Source organism: Cetorhinus maximus, chromosome 21 (genome assembly GCF_964194155.1).
Source record: "Cetorhinus maximus chromosome 21, sCetMax3.hap1.1, whole genome shotgun sequence".
NCBI lineage: Eukaryota > Metazoa > Chordata > Chondrichthyes > Lamniformes > Cetorhinidae > Cetorhinus > Cetorhinus maximus.
In genome coordinates this window covers 24840867-24859044 of record NC_135899.1, presented here as the reverse complement: position 1 = coordinate 24859044, position 18178 = coordinate 24840867, and the positions used below count along the sequence as shown (strand labels likewise).

Genomic DNA, 18178 nt, shown 5'->3' with positions numbered 1-18178 from the left:
CTGTATAGTAGAGGTTCTGGGTTTGGAAGATGCTGTTGAAGGAGCCTTGATGAGTTGCTGCAGTGCATCTTGTAGATGGTACACACTACTGCCACAGGTGGTGAAGCGATTGAATGTTTTAAGATGGTTATTGGAGTGCTGATCAAACAGCCTGCTTTGTTTTGGATGGTGTTGAGCTTCTTCAGTGTTGTTGGAGCTGCACTCATCCAGGCAAATGGGGATTATTCCATCACACTCCTGACTTGTGCCTTGTAGATGGTGAACAGGCTTTGGGAAGTCAGGAGGTGAGTTACTCGCTGCGAATTTCCAGCCCCTAACCTGCTGTTGTAGCCACAGTGCTTATATGGCTGGTCCAGTTCAGTTTCTGGTCACTGGTAACTTCTAGAGAGTTGAGCGATGGTAATGCCATTGAATGTCAAGGGAAATGGTTAGATTCACTCTTGCTGGGGATGGTCGTCATTGCCTACTCTTGTGGTGCAAATGTTGCTTGCCCCTTAGCAGCCTAAATGTTGTCCAGGCCTTGCTGCAGATAGACATGGACTGCTTCAATATCTGAGGAGTTGCCAGTAGTAACACTGCGCAAGAATCAGCAAACATCCCCACTTCTGACCTGGTTCTGCTGGATGCTGGAAGAGCAAAGAGGGTGATGCTTTCCCCCCACCTCCACCACAAAAAAGAGAAAACTTTCTGTCTCTACAAAGAAGACCTGAGTGAACTTGGTAGAAGTAAAAGTGAGCAGCAGGTGTGTGGCCATGAGGCCCTGGATTTAGTGCTGCAAAAGCTCAATGACCTGACTAGATCCAGAAACATTAGCATACATCTGTATTCATCCAAATCCTCCTGTGCGCCATCTCTCACTGTATCTTGTCAGCCTTAGCCCAATCACATCGCTCTCATCAGGATCATCCTCTCATCCTCACCCAGGTATTCAAATAACAAGAGGGAAACAACAGCTTTTGAAAACAATTATCTCTGTAGGGGTCCATCATGTTCATTATCTCTTTGAAGAAGTTATTCAATTAGTCCCCCATCACCCACCACCCTGCCTCCCCTCATAGCACTGCAAGTTTGTTTTTCCTTTTCAAGTGTTTATCCATTGTTGTTTTGATATTTATTATTGAATCTGTTCCCAACCTTTCAGGCAATGCCTTCTACATCATTACAGGCCACTGTTTATTTGCAGAATGACATTTTAAATGTTTATATAGGTAGTTTTAGTGTTAAATGCAATGAAAAATTTCACGTTGGGCTGCAAAGGCTTTATTAATGTAAAGATAGAAATAGGAGTAAGTATTTATAGAGTTACACATGACAACATGTACCTCCTAACCCAACAAGGCTATGGGCCAAGTGCTGGTAAGTGGGATTAGGTAGGCAGGTCAGGTATTTCTCACGTGTCGGTGCAGACTCGATGGACCGAAGGGCCTCTTCTGCACTGTGAGGTTCTGTGATTCTGTGAACAAGCACAGTTTCAGCCTGTGCCTATTTATAGGGCACAAATGAATCCCCAGTTAATGGCCACTACCTACATAGAGCTGAACACAATTAATTTACATTAACAAAGACAACTGTCTCTGCTTGGTACGGTTGATGGCAAAACTTGTAAGTCACAGGAAAGTGCTTTTTAGTGCCATTTACCACATTGTGCAGTCAGACATGTAAAATGGTTTTGCCAATTATTGCTGTATCCTTTTGAACAATTGAGATCAGTATTTAATTACAAATGTCTTCTTTCAGGGGGAGCTATTTACTGTGATGGTCAGATGTGGATCATCCAGTCGCTTTTTCTTTATAGGACCTGTGCTGGTTTTGTTTATGTTTGTGTATCTAGGACTAGAAAGGATGCCAGATTGTAGGAGCTTTCTCCCATTCTTAGTTAATGTCAGCAATATGTGAATCATTTTATCACTATCACTTTCCGGTGAAACATTGTTTTTCAGGCACATCAAAAGTGCGAGAGGTGCACAAAAGACACCCCATTCAACATCACTTGTTTTCCAAAACTGCTCAAAATAAATTTATACCCACTAGGTGTTGTCCAGAATAATTGACTCTTACCTTCTGTATGCAGCTTTTGCTATGCTCTCCAAAAATCCACCTTGACATATTGATCTAGTTTTGAACTTTATTTAAGATTTAGGGGAGATGGTGGTAACACCACTGGACTAGTAATCCAGAAGACCAGGCTAATGATCTAGGGACATGAGTTCAAATCCCACTGTGGCCGCTCGTGGAATTTAAATTCAATTTAATCAATAAGTCTGGATTTGAAAGCTGGTCTCAGTAATGGTGGCCATGAAGCTTTCGGTGATTGTTGTAAAAACCCACCTGGTTCACCAATGCCCTTTAGGGAAGGAAATCTGCCACCCTTCCCCAGTCTGGCCTCCATGTGACTCCAGATCCACAGTGATGTGGTTGATTCTTAATTGCCCTCTGAAATGGTCTAGTGAGCCACTCAGTTCAAGGGCAATTAAGGATGGGCAGCAAATGCTGGCCTTGCCAGAAACACCCACATCCCATGAAAAAGTAATGAAAAAAATGGACACAGACTTGAGTACAATGATTAATTTACTGATACACTGTCGGCCATTTGGATAAATACATGAACCATTTATAAACAATAAGCTATGCAGGTGTAAAACAAGCTATCTGAAAGGGCAGTCGCTCATTTTGTCTGTATTCTCATTTTATATAAAATGAGTGAAATGTGAACACCATTCAGCAGCATTGCTGACAATTAAGCATCCAAAACATTGCAGTAAGATAGTCCAGAAATAAGATCACATGGCACATTGCCTATCTTTATGTGATACTTTCAAAATTTACAAATCAGTGCCCTCAAATACCATGAGGCTACAATATCACCAGCCACAACCTCAGTGGGAAATGGGTTAAAATCCCAGAAAGACTTGAGTTTTAAAAAAATTCTTTCACGGGGTGTAACATTGTTGCCGTTTGTTACCCATCCCGAATTGCCATTGCGAAAGTGGTGGAAAGCCTCTTTCTTGAACCGCTGCAGTCCATCTTATGTAGGTACATCACAGTGCTTTTTGGGTTCCAGGTTTTTGACCCAGTGACAGTGAAGGAACAGCGATATGGTTCCAAGTCAGGATGGTGTGTGTGGCTTAGAGGGGAACTTGCCTGTTGTGCGGTTCCCATCCATCTGTTGCCCTTGTCCTTCTAGGTGGAGGTCACAGATTTGGAAGGTGCTGTGAAAGGAGGCTTGGCATTGCATCTCATATATGGTATACACTGCTGCCATAGTGTGCCACTGGTGGAGGGAGTGAATGTTTAAGGTGGTGGATAGAGTGCCAATCAAGCAGGCTGCTTTGTCCTGGATGGTGTTGAGAATCTTGAGTGTTGTTGGAGCTGCACTCATTCGTGCAAGTGGTGAGTATTCCATCACACTCCTGACTTGTGCCTTGTGGATGGTGGACAGGCTTTGGGGAGTCAGGAGATGAGTTACTGACAAAATTTGCAGCCTCTGACCTGTTCTTGTAGCCATAGTATTTATAGGGCTGGTCCAGTTCAGTTTCTGATCATTGGAACAGGAAGTTAATAATGGGGGACGCAGCGATGGTAATGCCATTGAATGTCAAGGGGCAATGGTTAGGTTCTCTCTTGTTGGAGATGGTCATTGCCTGGCATTTGTGTGGTGTGCATGTTACTTGGCACTTATCAGGCCATACCATATTGTCCAGGTCTTGCTGCATTTGGGCCCAGACTGCTCCAGTACCTGACGCTGAACCCTGCACAATCATCCGTGAACAACCTCCACTCCTGACCTTATGATGGCTGAAAGGTAATCGATGAAGCAGCTGAAGATGGTTGGGCCTTGGACACCACCCTGAAGAGGTCCGCAGCGATGTCTATCTGTACTGTTTTCCCTTGGATTCCATCAAACTTAGGAGGGAGGGAGATTGGGAGAACCCTAAGGAACTTTGGGGCCCTGGTCCACACAGGACCAGGTCTTCCAGTTCACTTAACATTGACAGCATCATTTACAATCTCCTGTTGCACTAATTCTACTAAATATCTGCAAGTAGCAAAATATATGGACATATGAATGCAGCATTAGATTACCATAAATTTAACTAATGTAATGATAGTGTTATGTATTGTCATTAGGATCCAAAACATTTATTAGATTTTGAAGTTAACAAGTGGTCAACTCTCCATTCCAATTATATGCAAAATGCTACAATGTAGCCTTTTCTAGCTTTAGATAGAACAGAACTAAAAGCAGGAATGTTGACAATTATAAGGGTGCATTCCTGACCAGAATGGTAGGTGACCCAGTCTTGGGCCCATTCTGACTTTGTGCCTTTTCTGTTAGGATTTGGACTTCTCATGTCATATTACAGAGTGATATGAGAGAATGGTGCTAAAGGATGAAGGATTGAATGGGGTAGATAGAACCAGGCTCTTTCCAGAGTTTGAGAGGTCATGATGAGGGGCCATAGATACAAGGTTAATTGTAAGAGATTTGGAACAGTGATTATGGATTAATTATGTATTCCCAGCCACAGAATACTGTGGTATTGTGAATTCAGGAATATCCTGCTACTGCCACATTTCAACAGATAAAAAGAATCAGGTTTGCATTTATTCACTATGTTTGTGTGCCGAATTTGAGAAAATGGTCTTTCCGAGTTGGTGTTGTTTAAACTATTCATCACATTGAAAATTCAACATAGCTGGTAGAACAGGCAGTGTCAGGTCTGGTGCCTGTTACATTCTCCACCTGGTATTCAGTTCCACTGACTTTATTAGAACTGAATATCAAGCTGAGTCTGTAACTGGCAGCTGATGCAGTCCCCCCCATTTAGCACAACAGGTCAAGGCAAATTTCAATCACATATCATAGTCACGCTGACCTGGCGTTACCAGGCTAATCGAATTCATTGACCTTGATTTTGTATATGTCTTCAATGTCTTCTTTAATCTTATCCCAGGGTAAATTCCAGCTAGTGATAGGATTTGCTGGGATCACGTCATATTTCTGAGCGAACCGTTCATTGTATTTGTAAAAGACCCACTTCCAAAAGGCGGACGTCTCGATGCTCGTATCGGCAGTGATGTTCCAACAGCTGTACCTCGTGCCGAGATTTCTGTAGTACTTGTAGGGCCAATATTCTTCTTCTGTGTCTTTGTTTCGGAACTTGGTATCACTTGCAACAAGCGTGGTACAATTCTCGGTTACTAGTTTCCCACTGTTTTTGAAGTGGTACCCATTGAGGCCCTGAGAGCGGTGATACTCAGCACTATGCTCTGAATGTGTTGGGTTTGTACAGTCACACAGAACACCACAGAAGGGGCAGCTTGCCCCGCAACCAGATAACATCGTGTACAGCTCACTGGATGGGTCTATGGGCAATGTTTTAATCTTTGCGTCAATATCACGTCTCCAACCATTAATATTTTGCACAAGGCGATCTTCTACTTCGTCGACAAAACTGGCGATTTCTTGGGTGAAATGCTCATGGTTAATACTTGCAGCTCCCAAGGTTATTGCTGCTAGTTGGTCTCCTGGTATCCGAATGTCTGATCCAAGTTTTTCTTTAAACAACTGAATAACACCGGGCACCGTAGCCTCTTTAGCCTGGGATGTTACGTGCTTGATAGCTTCCTTGACCAGATTGATAAATCCTTTCAGAATGTCCAGTGCAAGAGAGCACAACACGGGCTGCTCCCCATCTGCAGCAGCACAATACCGTGTGACTTGCTTTCTCAGCCACTTCTGCTCAAACGGTACTGTCCGTTGAATGTACCAGTGATAATCCTTAAAATTGTCTACTTCTTTCAAGTGCAACATAAGAGCTACTTGGAAGTTCTTTCGAAATTTGAATCTCCCGCCTTTGCCATGGTACCTCATGTACTCCACAATCGCTGGGCCCAGCTTCTTGGTAACTGCGTTCAGCAAAGCAGGTTCCAAACAAGATGTACAGAATAACTCCGCTATTTGTTTGGTTTGGTCCTTTTCTTGGTAGATAGCCTTAAAGCTTTTGTAGTAGTCTTCCTTCTCATTTTTCAGTCGCTCCAGAGCATCATTATTCTTCCTGAACCTGTCCTGCATCTCCTCAAATCTCTTTGCAGCCCAGGAGCAAATGTGGAGGCTGTACTCGACTTTGAAGTGTTCATTGAATGTGAATTCGACATCGTGGTGCTTTTGAATTTTCCCATCCACTGTTCTCAAAAGTTCTGTGAAGTAGGTGGAATCATAGTCCTGCGTTCTCTGCACAGTCTGTTCCACAAACTCCTCACATTCTTGCAAACACCACTCTGCCCACTCCGTTGCTCGCTCCAAGCCATTGAACTTTTGGCGGAAATAGCGGAAAAGGTTTTGGAAACTGAATGTCTGTTTTGCATCATTATCTGGCTTTCTGTCAATGTGATTTTTACTAACTTGGAACATTGTAATTTCCACTTGGAAAGAAGTATTTTGAGCAAATTTCTCATTGAATAAATGATTGTGCGCCGGCATGTTCTGCATCAGGCTGGTTTCCATGTCATGCACAATGTTACTTCTTTTAACTGGTCCATATGATAATGTTGAAAGTGTCGCTTCCCACATAACCTCAAATTCTTTCCAGAGTTCGGTGCCGTCCCTGCCCCTTTTCTCCTGTCTGCACTTTTTCAGAAGTTCGTTAACTTGCTCTTCAATCCGACTCTGATAACTGGCCTTAATGGCACCCAACTTCTGCATGCATCTCCATCTCTGGACTGCTTCGTCACTTTTCACGTCTGCGTACATTGCACGCTCCCTGACCACTGATTCAATGTTGGAAAAAAAATCAGACCTGTATTTTTCGATAAGGCTCGCGTTACCGCTGGTGGAAAAATACTCTTCCAGCTCTTGGACAGCTTTTTGTTTCATTTCTTCCAATAATGCGATCCGTTCTCTTTTCAAACGTTGAGCCACATCTTCTGGGTCATCTTCAGCATTATAAATTCTGTTCTCTGCTATTTCCACCAAGGAGTGTATCTGTTTCCGAAGCTCCCACTCCAGGTCAGTGTACTTGATGGAAAGTTCTTTGTAAGCTTCAGCTACCAGGCTGTTTCGGAAACTGAAAATGAAATTTTCATATTTCACTGCTTTCCACAGCGACTCAGTCCATTCAATAAATTCAGAGATGGTTGAGAATTTGCGTTTGTTTTGGCGGCTTGTGAAACATTTGAAAAGCTTTTGTTTCAGCTCAAACACCTTTTGACTGTAGCCGGTATTGACTGCGGCCATGGGCGGGTTCCCGTGCCACAGGCCCGGGAGGTTCCAGTTGCTCTCCTTTGCATCGTAGTCTAGCACGTCAGAGAACTTGGTGAAGCGCTGCTCTCGTTTCTCCATTTTAGCGGCTGCTCGCGTCATCCTATCCAGCTGTTCCAGCAGATGTTTGCGACCTCTCATATTCTGGTCATGTGCAGACACGTCGCTCACATTCTGGTGGACAAAGTAGCAAACCGGCCTTTTCCCCACTTCTTTCATTCGTATAAACGCATGGACCGCTATCTGCAGCACGTCCTTCATCTCGGTCGAGTTCTCCATGGCCATGTTTACCAAGGTCACATCGCTTAGTCCGATCACCAGGGTGGCGAGCTCATTGTCATGTTCATAGCTGTCGTCGATAGTCGAAAGCTCCGGTGCTTTCAGCCCCTCGGTGTCGATCACCATGATGTACCCGCAGCCCAACTCCCTCTGCAGGTCTCCTGTAATCTGAATGAGCTGCATGAAAGCCCCACGGGTGCACCGGCCGCTGCTCACAGCGAATTGCAAACCGAACATGGTGTTCAGAAGTGTGGATTTGCCCGTACTCTGCACGCCCAGCACCGTCAGTACAAATACACGGGTCTTTCTGCCAATCTTGCGCTCAACTTCCTTCAGTACAGCCGTGACCCACTGTAAGGGTATGTTGGAAACATCTCCATCAATAAGCTCGAGAGGGAACCCGTCCAACATCAGCTCAGCAGCGGTGCGAGGCAACTGCTGCACGATGCATTCTTCTTCCTTGTTCGAATTTTTCTGGCCCGTCAGTGTTTCATAGATCAGCCCAATTTCTCGCATGAAATGCTCCAGTCCAAGGGAGCTGGCGCTTATTTGTCTGTCCAGTCGTTGCAGCTGCTCCCTAGCTGTTTTACCCTGGTCTGCAGCCACTTCCTGAGATTTCTCATACAGGGCTTTGTATTCTTCTCGTAAAACAGAGAGCCTTTCTCTGGAACCGGAATCCAATCCGAATTTCATCCACTGCAGAAAATGTTTCCTCTCGTTCCCTGGCTGGACTGCCAGGGCTGAGACGAATGCTTTCATTTCCGCCGTTATTCCTGTCCTGCGCTGTTCATTGCGAAGCTCACTCTGGTCCTTCCCCAGCTGGTCAAGATACTCATTTACAGACATTTGCTTTCGTTTCTTCAGACGGCAGCTCTCCTTTTCTAGTTTGGAAAGTTTTTGCCAGGTATCGCCTTGAAAAGTCATCTTCCTCTTCTTGAAGTTCTCAATTCCCTCGGTTTGAATAGAATGAAGGATCTCTTCTGATTTCCTTCGACTTTCTGAACTTTGCTGATCATCCTCGTCCACTTGAACCCCAATGTCCCTTGCAATTGCTGCCATTCCCTCTAGTGACTTTGCGGTGGTTTGGGATTCAACAGTTGGGAGTCCCTCAACCTGCGGACTGCCTATTTTGGTTATTTCTTTCAATGTGGACCGAAGCAACTGTGCAAACTCTGCATCGTTCTTCCTACCTATTGTTAAAATTTGATTCCTCTTCACAACTGACGAAGAAATTAATGTCCTCACGTGGCCTTTCGTTTCTTCAGTTATGTCCTTAGCAGATAAAATTATGAATAGGCTTGCTACAGTCCCTGCAAAGGAATTAAGGATGCCACTGATCTCTCTGTCTATGTTATCCACAAGAACAAAAAGAGCTGAAGAGGCCTTTTCCAGAAATTGAACCTGCCTGTGGAACTCTTTACCATCGCCTCGAAGGTTGAAGAAAGCCATTGGCTCCGGAAAGTGATCCAAATCCTCACTCCCACTGGGCAGGTACCAGCACAGCTCAACAAGGCCATTGGAAATCTTGCGAGGTAAATTGCCACACTCCATATTGGAATGGACGAAGAAATTGTGCTGCTGTTGGGAATTGCTGAGGATGTCATTTAGAGCCTTAGATTTGGAGATGGAACAGGTACCGAGTCGAAAGAAGGAAAACGTCGGCATGCACTTGGCCACCATGTTGGTTTCTTTGAACCCCGCACTTGCTTGGAGAGTGGGCGCCACTTTTTCACGATGGAGCGCATAGCCCACAGTAGGAAGGTGCAGCCCTTGTTACCATCAGGCAGTAAAAGTGGCAAAGCGAACTGACACATGGACATCTTCAGCATCAGTTCCTGCTGTAGAAAGGCGTTAGCATGCAGGAAAATAGCTGTGATAATATCCAAGGGATGGTACAAATCAACAGGTTGCACATCCAGCTCAAAAAAGTCCAAGTCTTCTGTTTCTTGTTTCCTGGATTGATCTTTTTTCTGAGTTAATGAGTATTTGATGTCTCTTGATTTTGAATTGGACATCATCAAGTTCTGGAGAAAATAGGCTGGAATGTCTCTAGGTGAACTTAGCACCTTATTTTGAAGGGCCTCTGCACTTATGTTGAGCACATCGCTCAGGGACAGCTTCTCACTCTCTAATGTTTTCAGCCCCAACTCCATTAGAAAGTCTTGAACACAAACTGGCTCACTGCACCTTGTGGCAGAAACACTACTTAGAGGGGGTGAAGGAGCATCTGTTTGCACTGGAGTTTCTGCTTCCGCAGCTGTTGTTTCGCCCCCGGATTCATGTTGGGAATAATTATCTTCCAGGGGATTATGTGAACATTCCTTGAGCTCTGAGTCTCTGAGAAGAGGGTCTGATATGTCGTGTTTTTGGGACTCAGACAGACGTTCCCCCACTTTATCTCTGATGACATCTGGCTCCAGACCGGTCGACTCCTTTGAAAATGCATCTGCAGGAAGTGTTAAAACTGATGTGAATTCTGCTCTGTGTTAGAGAGACATCAGAACTATGAGTCACATTATTATAACAGTGCTGTGGATAGAGGCGAAGGCATAGTGATATTTTCATTGGACTAGTATCCTAGAGACACAGAGTAATGCTCTGGGGACCTGGGTTTGAATCCTGCCACAACAGATGATGAAATTTGAATTCAATATAAGACCATGAAACCATGGTTGATTTTCGTAAAAATCCATCTGGTTTACTAAAGCCTTTTAGGGAAGGGATTTGCCCTCCTTACCTGGTCTGGCTTACATGTGACTCCAAATCCACAGCAATGTGATTGACTCTGAAATGTCCCCTGAACAAAGGCAAATGTTGGCTTAGCCAGAAATGCCCACATCCCATAAACAAATGAAAAAAAAATATTGATGCTGATTGTTTTGTTGCCTCTTCCTCTCCCTTCTACAATAGAAGGGGGCAGAAAACACTTAGGGGCAAATTTCCTTGTTGCCATAACCAAGTAAGTTTTAGTTTGGGCAATGGTATAAAGTGGGCAACATTACATCAGTCATCCATTATACATCATGCCTGATTTTCTTTTCACTGGAAGGAAAAGCCGAACATAAAGGGCATAAAATGAATTTGATATTGCCCTTTTACACTATCATCCAAAGTTAAAATAACATCACAGGTCAGCATAGCGAATACAGGAAATTCAGGCAGATTGCATTAGTTGGGTTCACTCCACTCTAGACGACTTCCAAGATTTTGCTGCACTTAGTAGTTCCAGCAATCTCAGACACTTTCTTAACAGGAAAATCAGGATCACTGTTACTGTTGCACTCAATATGTTTCTCTCTATACACTGGCACTGATAATGTAACTGATGATGCAAGTACAGATTCCGTTTCAAGCGGAAGTTGCACAAATTGCCAGAAGCTACGAGAAGCTACACTTTTTGAGATGGTGGACTTACAAAACTTACAAAAATTACACTGCGTGCTACCACGCAGAATGTCATTAAGGGACTCTACAGGCTACCAAACTTAACATTGAGTTCGACAATTTCAGATCATAGCCATTTTTTTTTTTCGGAAGTAAGCTGTTGGTGATGATTCTGCTATCTCCATTTACACCTCCTCTTGATCCATCTTTCTTACATATTTATCTCTTTACCATCTCCTTTTGCCTTGCACCATCACTCTGTTGTCATTTAATTCCTCCTGCCTTCCACCCCATCACGTGTTTTTTTTTTTGTTTACCCCGTCCCTTTCCCTTCCTTTGTATGTACTTAGAACTTGTTATATCTCTAAGTTTTTCCAGTTCTGATACAGGGCTATCACCTGAAACACTGGCCCAAATTTTGTGGCCTTGGGATTGTTGGAGATGGGATGTACGTTGGGAGATGCACACCAGGTCCCTGCAGATATGCTGACACAAGGACATACGCGGAAATCGCCTGGGAAATTTAAACTGATTCCCTGCTGCCTAGGACCCTCTATGAATGTCTCTAACCCTGAGTTCAAGGCAGAGAGACAAGCCAGATATGCGGGACTCAACTGCATACTGACCCTGGAAATGTTAGACTGTTTAATACCTGGTCTAACTCAGTGGTTAGTCAGGGTAATTCAACTGAGCATCACAACTGACCACCCCCCCCCCGCCCCACCACATATGCCCCCAGCCACCTGATTACCCCATGACCACACTCCTGCAGACCTGACCTGACTACCCCCTGGTCACCTGACTACTCCCCTGGCCACATGACTAACTCCCAACTGCCCGACTACCCATCCTGACCACCCAACTACCCCCCCCCACCAATCAGATCCGACTAACCCCCCACCTCAGCCAACAACCTGCAGACAACCTGACTAACCCCACCCCTCCCACTGACCGGGCACGACTAGCCTCCCCAACCAGTCCCGACAACCCCCTCCCCACCTGACTACCCGGCCCAACCTCCCGGATATCCCCCAAACACCCTACTACCCTCCCCCGACTAACCCCTTGACCACCCAAATAACCCCCTTGACCACCGTCCCCCTCCCCCGCCGCATACCCTGGCCACCCATCTACCCCACCTCACCCATCCACCTGTTCACTCATTCACCCACACTCATTGAATGCAGCAGTTCCTGTCATAACAAAGGGGGCATGTCCTCTCCTTGCCCCGGCTCTCCTACGCCCACTAGACTTACACTGAATTGCCTGTGCTGCCCAAATCTGCTTCAGCCTGGATCAGAAGTTATGGCTGAAAATGGATAGTAATGTCGAGTTGGAGAAAACTTGGCAGGCAGTAGCAATGTGCCCAGCATTGCTGCTGAATGGAAAATCTAGGCCAGTGAGCCTGACTCTTCACAGATGCGGCCTGACCTGCTGAGTATTTCGAGCACATTCTGAGAAGAATTTTGAGCTCCTGGTGCAGGTTGGCAGGCGGGCAGACAGGAGGGCATAAAATTGGGCATGATGCCATGAGTGCCTTGCCTGGCACCTAGCCGCCTGCTTCTCTGCAATTTTACAAAGGCCGGGGAGGAGTTGGGCACCCCACCTGCCCTTGGGCCAATTGAGACCCTAAAGCTGCAAATTAGTGGCCATGTAAGGGCCTCTTCACATCCCACCACAAGTTTTCTCCTGGTGAGTGGAGACCAGAGCCAGATTTGAAGCCTGCAAGGTCTCACTTCTCAGGCTACTTGTGGGAAATGGGGGAGTGGGGGTTTCCTCCATCATGGGCCCCCTCGGCCCATCGGAGGTTCCCCCCATCACCAATGTCTCAGGCTTCCACTTTCACCCTGGCCTGTGCACCCCATCCCCCAAACCAACACCCTCCACCCCCACCCCCACCCCACCACCTCAGGAGGGCCTCCTAGCTTGGCTCTCCCCTAACTTACCTCCCCATCCGGCGTCAGTCCAGAAGCGCTACTGGGACCGTACAGCTGTCAGCCACATTTGATTGGCTGGCAGCTCTTGGAAATGGGACTTCCTCCCCTGATGGGGGCTGGACTTTATGTTTTTATGTGGAGTGAGGGAGGCAGAATGGAAAGTGAGTAGTGCACTGACTCCCACCGCCGCCATTTCACTTTGTCGAATCAGGTGTTGAACAGCCAATTAGCAGCCGTCCAGTGGGATGGCAGCCAATTAGCAGTGTGAAGGGGGCTTCTGCACCCAATCAGGAGTCTAGGCCAGGATGTCATGTGGCAGAGGGGTTATGCCACGAATGGGAAGTAGGTTCCAGCTACAAATTTGCAGGCCTCATGCTCTCTGAATCTGGAAGGCTCAAACAAGTCAATAAATGAACTCCAAAATCATACAGGTGCTGCCACGTTCACCAGTAGAATCTGCCGCTACATGTGGTCATGGTCCCAGTGGCAGATCTTTTCTCCCGCTCTTGTGCAGTCTCGTCAGGCCTGCCGTAAAGCGCTCCCAAATTTTTCCACATCTGAAGCCTGAAAAATACTGCGGACAATGAAAAATTGCGTACAAGTGGCTCTTTAACAAGCTCAGTAGCTTGTTAACCGGTAATTTCAAAATGGCGAGTGGGCTTCTAATGTCAGCGCACGCTTCAGACTGGCACGATGACGTCATATTGCTGACCCAATGCCATCGTATTGTATTTTATGTTCACACAGAGGGGGGGCAGCCTGTCCGATTTTCAGTGGTAAAATCCAGCCTTGGGACAGGAGTCTCGCCCTGAGCCTATTGACGCCCCTGCGAGTGTTAAATGGCTGAGGTGCAGCCCACCAACATTAAACCCTGCCCTCTGTTTTTAGTTCAGATTTCCAGAATCTGCAGTGCTTTGCTTTTGTATGGAAGATTACTTTGCTGGTTGAGTTCATAAACGTCAGCCGGAGAGACGATATGAAGTCCATTGGAAACAGTCTCTTTTTTTTAACACCAGGAATAGTTTTGTCTGCACAGTTACTTGTCTCGACTTTAAAAACAAAATGGTGCAACCTTTAGTAAACTCGTTCTTTTTGCTTAAACTCTACAGCGTGAGAGGTTGAGCAAGTTTTCACGACCAGCCCTAACTAAACCCGTAGATTATATTCATGAAACTTGGGTTTCTTTTTATTCTCACCCTCTTGGGCATTTTCACTCCTATTTCTGTTGTCCATGTTCCTCGTTCCTGATTGCTTGACTTTGTCTTCAGAATCTTCTTCAGTTTCATTGCTACTGACAGTCTCAGCTTGTGCTGTATCAGAATCTTTGCCTAAGGGAATTTATAAAATTACAGTTGGTGAATGGTGGTATGGTCATTAATACAACAGTTTTGGAAGAAATGCACATCTGTGTTTATTGTCACCTGTTGAAACTGAGAAAGTTACCACATATATTCACTGCTACTTTTTCAACCGAGCTTATCAGGGTTGGTAAATTTAAAACGTTGACACTAACCAGTCAATTGCAATTAAAATCTTTGTCCCCGTGTGTGAAAAGTATCAATTTACAAAAGTTATGCTTTGAACAGTCCTGTGCTTGGCATTCACAGGAATCCATCTGGTATTTTAAACTAAAGTTAATGGGAAGTTTGCACATTTAAGGTATGTGCTTGTCTCATTGGGAGTATACATGCTCTGTAAGCAGACATCCTACTTATCTAAGTGTACAAAGCTTAATTGAAAGTGAGTGAGAATCTGAGGAAAGTGAGTGAGAATCTGAGGAAACCTTGAGTGTGCTCAGGGAACGACTGGAGTTCAACCATCTCAAACCGTGCAGTTTAGCATTCAGTTTTCCTTGCCTGTCCAACCAGAAACACCTGCCTGTTAAGGGACTAGCTTCCAAGCGTCATCTTGTGGCAGATCGACAGGTTGCAGGCTAGTAGGTGAATTACCAGCAGTACAGTCAAGTACTGGGGCACAACTGGCTCAGGTTTTAGACCACCATGTCTGCCACACAGAGCTGACTAGGCACCAATCTTCTATCACTCTCGGGCCACTTTGAATTCAAAGAAATCCAGCTAACTTTCTCAGGGGAAATGGTCATCAACTAGCCATTAGACAAATGAGCCTTAGCAGCAGTTTCTTGCCTCATTGGAACCCTGAATATATCAGCATGTGTTCTCACATACAGGGAACAGATAACATCTTCTAACAGCTGTCATTTCCAGTCTGAGATTACTCCCCAGCTATGCAATGGATGTCTATCTTCACTGTGCTGGAAGGAGTATGCATGACAGTTTGCAAAATGTCAACCACTTTGACGAACTAGGTATACATTGCAGACCCATGCATTGGAATTACTCATCACCAATTGTTTCACACAGGTTTTCTTGTGAGGGGCTTGGCAAAGAGATGTGCCATCAACAAGGCCCAATACACCTCAAGGGTCCATGCAGCCTAGTGTGGGAGGGGAGACCTCCTTCCAGGCAACCATTTTCTCTTTTGTGTTTGCCACAAATCCTCTTTGCAGTGGGTCTTACATATTCACTGAAGGAAATTCTCTGATTCACGCAAAGGAGTCCTGAACATGAAGACGACTGTTTGAACATATATCATATATGTCACAAACTTAACCTGGTGCTCAGAGTTTGTTGTCAGAGAGAGATGGCAGGTAACATTCAAGGGCGCTTTGCTACTTCTGGGCTGTGAAATTCAGGCTAAAACTAGCATGCCATAGAACCCACCAGTATCATTATGAATCAACGTTTTCGGAAGGTGTCCTTGATTCTTCCCATCAACATCCCTTATTGTACAGTGCAAATCCATAATCCTGCACTGAATAGCACACAGAGCAAAAGCTCATTATTAGCCCATTCTTCAAAATCTGATTTTCTGCTGCGTTATTGGAGCCTGCTGACAACATACCAAACGAATGACATTCCTAGCTCCTGATTTTCCCTCGGTTCATTTTCATGGCAGAAATATCATTGCCTAGGTGTGTTCAATGTGCCAATATGCATTCCCCTGAGACATGAGTTCGGAAGTAAAAACCACATCCAGTCCATCGGTCAGCAAAAAAAAAAAAACAGCAGGCAAATAATAATCTTGGTCCTTCACAAAGAGTTTAAACAGATTGTGTCTGTTATTTCAGCCTCATTGAACTTTCTGCAACTTTGTCTGAGTGAAGCAAGGCTGAGTGCTTAACTCTGGGAAATTGGTATGTGAGGGAATTTTGAGGGTCAATTTCTTTCTAAAATCTAGTAAGTTTGCATTCAACTTTGAACTTAATTATAACAGTAAACTGTAGTTACTTTCAGTCTTAGTCAGTGATAAACAAGGTTCTTGCTGAGAGGCAGCTACAGGGTTAGTTAATTTGAAACTAGTTAAAACTGGTTCCCCGGCAAGCAGGAGCTAACTCGGGTCACTGGAATCTCAGCTAGTATAAATACAGGATGTTTAGCAAATGCACAAAGTAAATAGCTTGGAGATGCAGCTTTGTCTGAGTGCAGTGAGGTCGAGTGCTTCACTTTGGGAATTTGGTAAGGCAAGGCAATACTGCAGGGTAGCGATACAGATAATAATAACCAGAGTGTGACAGGAAGGGACAGAGTGTGCAAACATAAAAGTGCACCAGCAAATAGGGTCAGAGTGAGGAAAATTGGTAAAAAGACAGAATTGAATGGTCCTTGTCTGAATGCATTTGTAATAAGATGGATGAGTTCTTGGCATAAATAGAAATAAATGAGTATTGTATAAATTTGTTTGCGGAAGATGGGCATTGCTGGCTAGGCCAGCATTTATTGCCCATCCCTATTGCCCTTGAGAAGGTGGTGGTGAGCTGCTTCCTTGAACCGTTGCAGTCCATGTGGTGTAGGTACAGCTGTTAGGAAGGGAGTTCCAGGATTTTGACCCAGTGTCAGTGAAAGAACGGCAATATGTTTCCAAGTCAGGATGGTAAGTGGTTTGGAGGAGAACTTCCAACTGGTGGTGTTCCCATGCATCTGCTGCCCTTGTTGTTCTAGATGGTAACGGTCATGGGTTTGGAAGGTGCTGTCTAAGGAGCCTTAGTGAGCTCCTGCCATGCATTTTGTAGATGGTACACACTGCTGCCACTGTGCGCCAGCGGTGGAGGGAGTGAATGTTTGTGGATGGGGTGCCAATCAAGCGGCTGCTTTGTCCTGGATGGTGTTAAGGTTCTTGAGTGTAGTTGGAGCTGCACTCATCTAGGCAATTGTAGAGTATTCCATCACACTCCTGACTTGCGCCTTGTAGATGGTGGACAGGCTTTGAGGAGCCAGGAGGTGAGTTACCGCAGGATTCCTAGCCTCTGACCTGCTCTTGTAGCCAAAGTATTTATATGACTAGTCTAGTTCAGTTTCTGGTCAATGGTAACCTCAGGATGTTGATAGTGGTGAATTCAGAGATGGTAATGCCATTGAATGTCTAGGTGCAATGGTTAGATTCCCTCTTGTGGAGATGGTCATTGCCTGGCACTTGTGTGGTGTGAATGTTACTTGCCACTTGTCAGCCCAAGCCTGGATATTTCCCAGGTCTTGCTGCATTTGGACATGAACTGCTTCAGAATCTGAGGAGTCCCAAATGGTGCAGAACATTTTGCAATCATCAGTGACATCTCCACTTCTGACCTCATGAATGATAGATGGTCATTGATGAAGAAGCTGAAGATGGTTGGGCCGAGGACACTACCCTGTGATGTCCTGGAACTGAGGTGATTGACCTCCAACAACCACAAACATCTTCCTTTGTGCTAGGTATGACTCCAACTTGTGGAGAGTTTTCCCCCGATTCCTATTGACTCCAGTTTTGCTTGGGCTCCTTGATGCCACACTCAGTCAAATGCTGTCTTGATGTCAAAGGTAATCACCCCCACCTCACCTGATGAGTTCATCTCTTTTGTCCATGTTTGAACCAGGGCTGTAATGAGGCCAGGAGCTGAGTGATCTTGGCGGAACCCAAACTGAGAGTCAGTAAGCAGGTTATTGCTGAGCAAGTGCTGCTTGATAGCATTTTTAAAATTCATTTGTGGGATGTGGGCTTCGCTGGCTAGCCTAGTATTTAATGTCCTTCCCTAATTGCCCTTTCATCACTTTACTGATGATTGAGAGTAGATTGATGGGACGGTAATTGGCCGGGTTGGATTTGTCCTGTTTTTTGTGCACAGGACATTCCTGGGCAATTTTCCACATTACTGTGTAGATGCCAGTGTTGTAGCTGTACTGGAACAGCTTGGCTAGGGGCACGGCAAGTTCTGGAGCACAAGTCTTCAGTACTATTGCTGGAATATTGTCAGGGCACATAA

The 18178-nt window shown here is 45.2% G+C and overlaps 1 pseudogene across 1 annotated transcript in view; it reads right to left on the bottom strand.

Moving 5' to 3' along the window:
• Nucleotides 1-2550: 2550 nt before the first annotated feature.
• Nucleotides 2551-18178, bottom strand: part of LOC144695757 (interferon-induced very large GTPase 1-like) — a 30872-nt pseudogene continuing 15244 nt past the window's right edge. The window contains exons 5-6 of the transcript XR_013580013.1: nt 14058-14189; nt 2551-9986 (exon numbers count right to left, since the gene is read on the bottom strand). The product of XR_013580013.1 is annotated as an interferon-induced very large GTPase 1-like (transcript). The remainder of the gene's footprint in view (nt 9987-14057; nt 14190-18178) is intronic.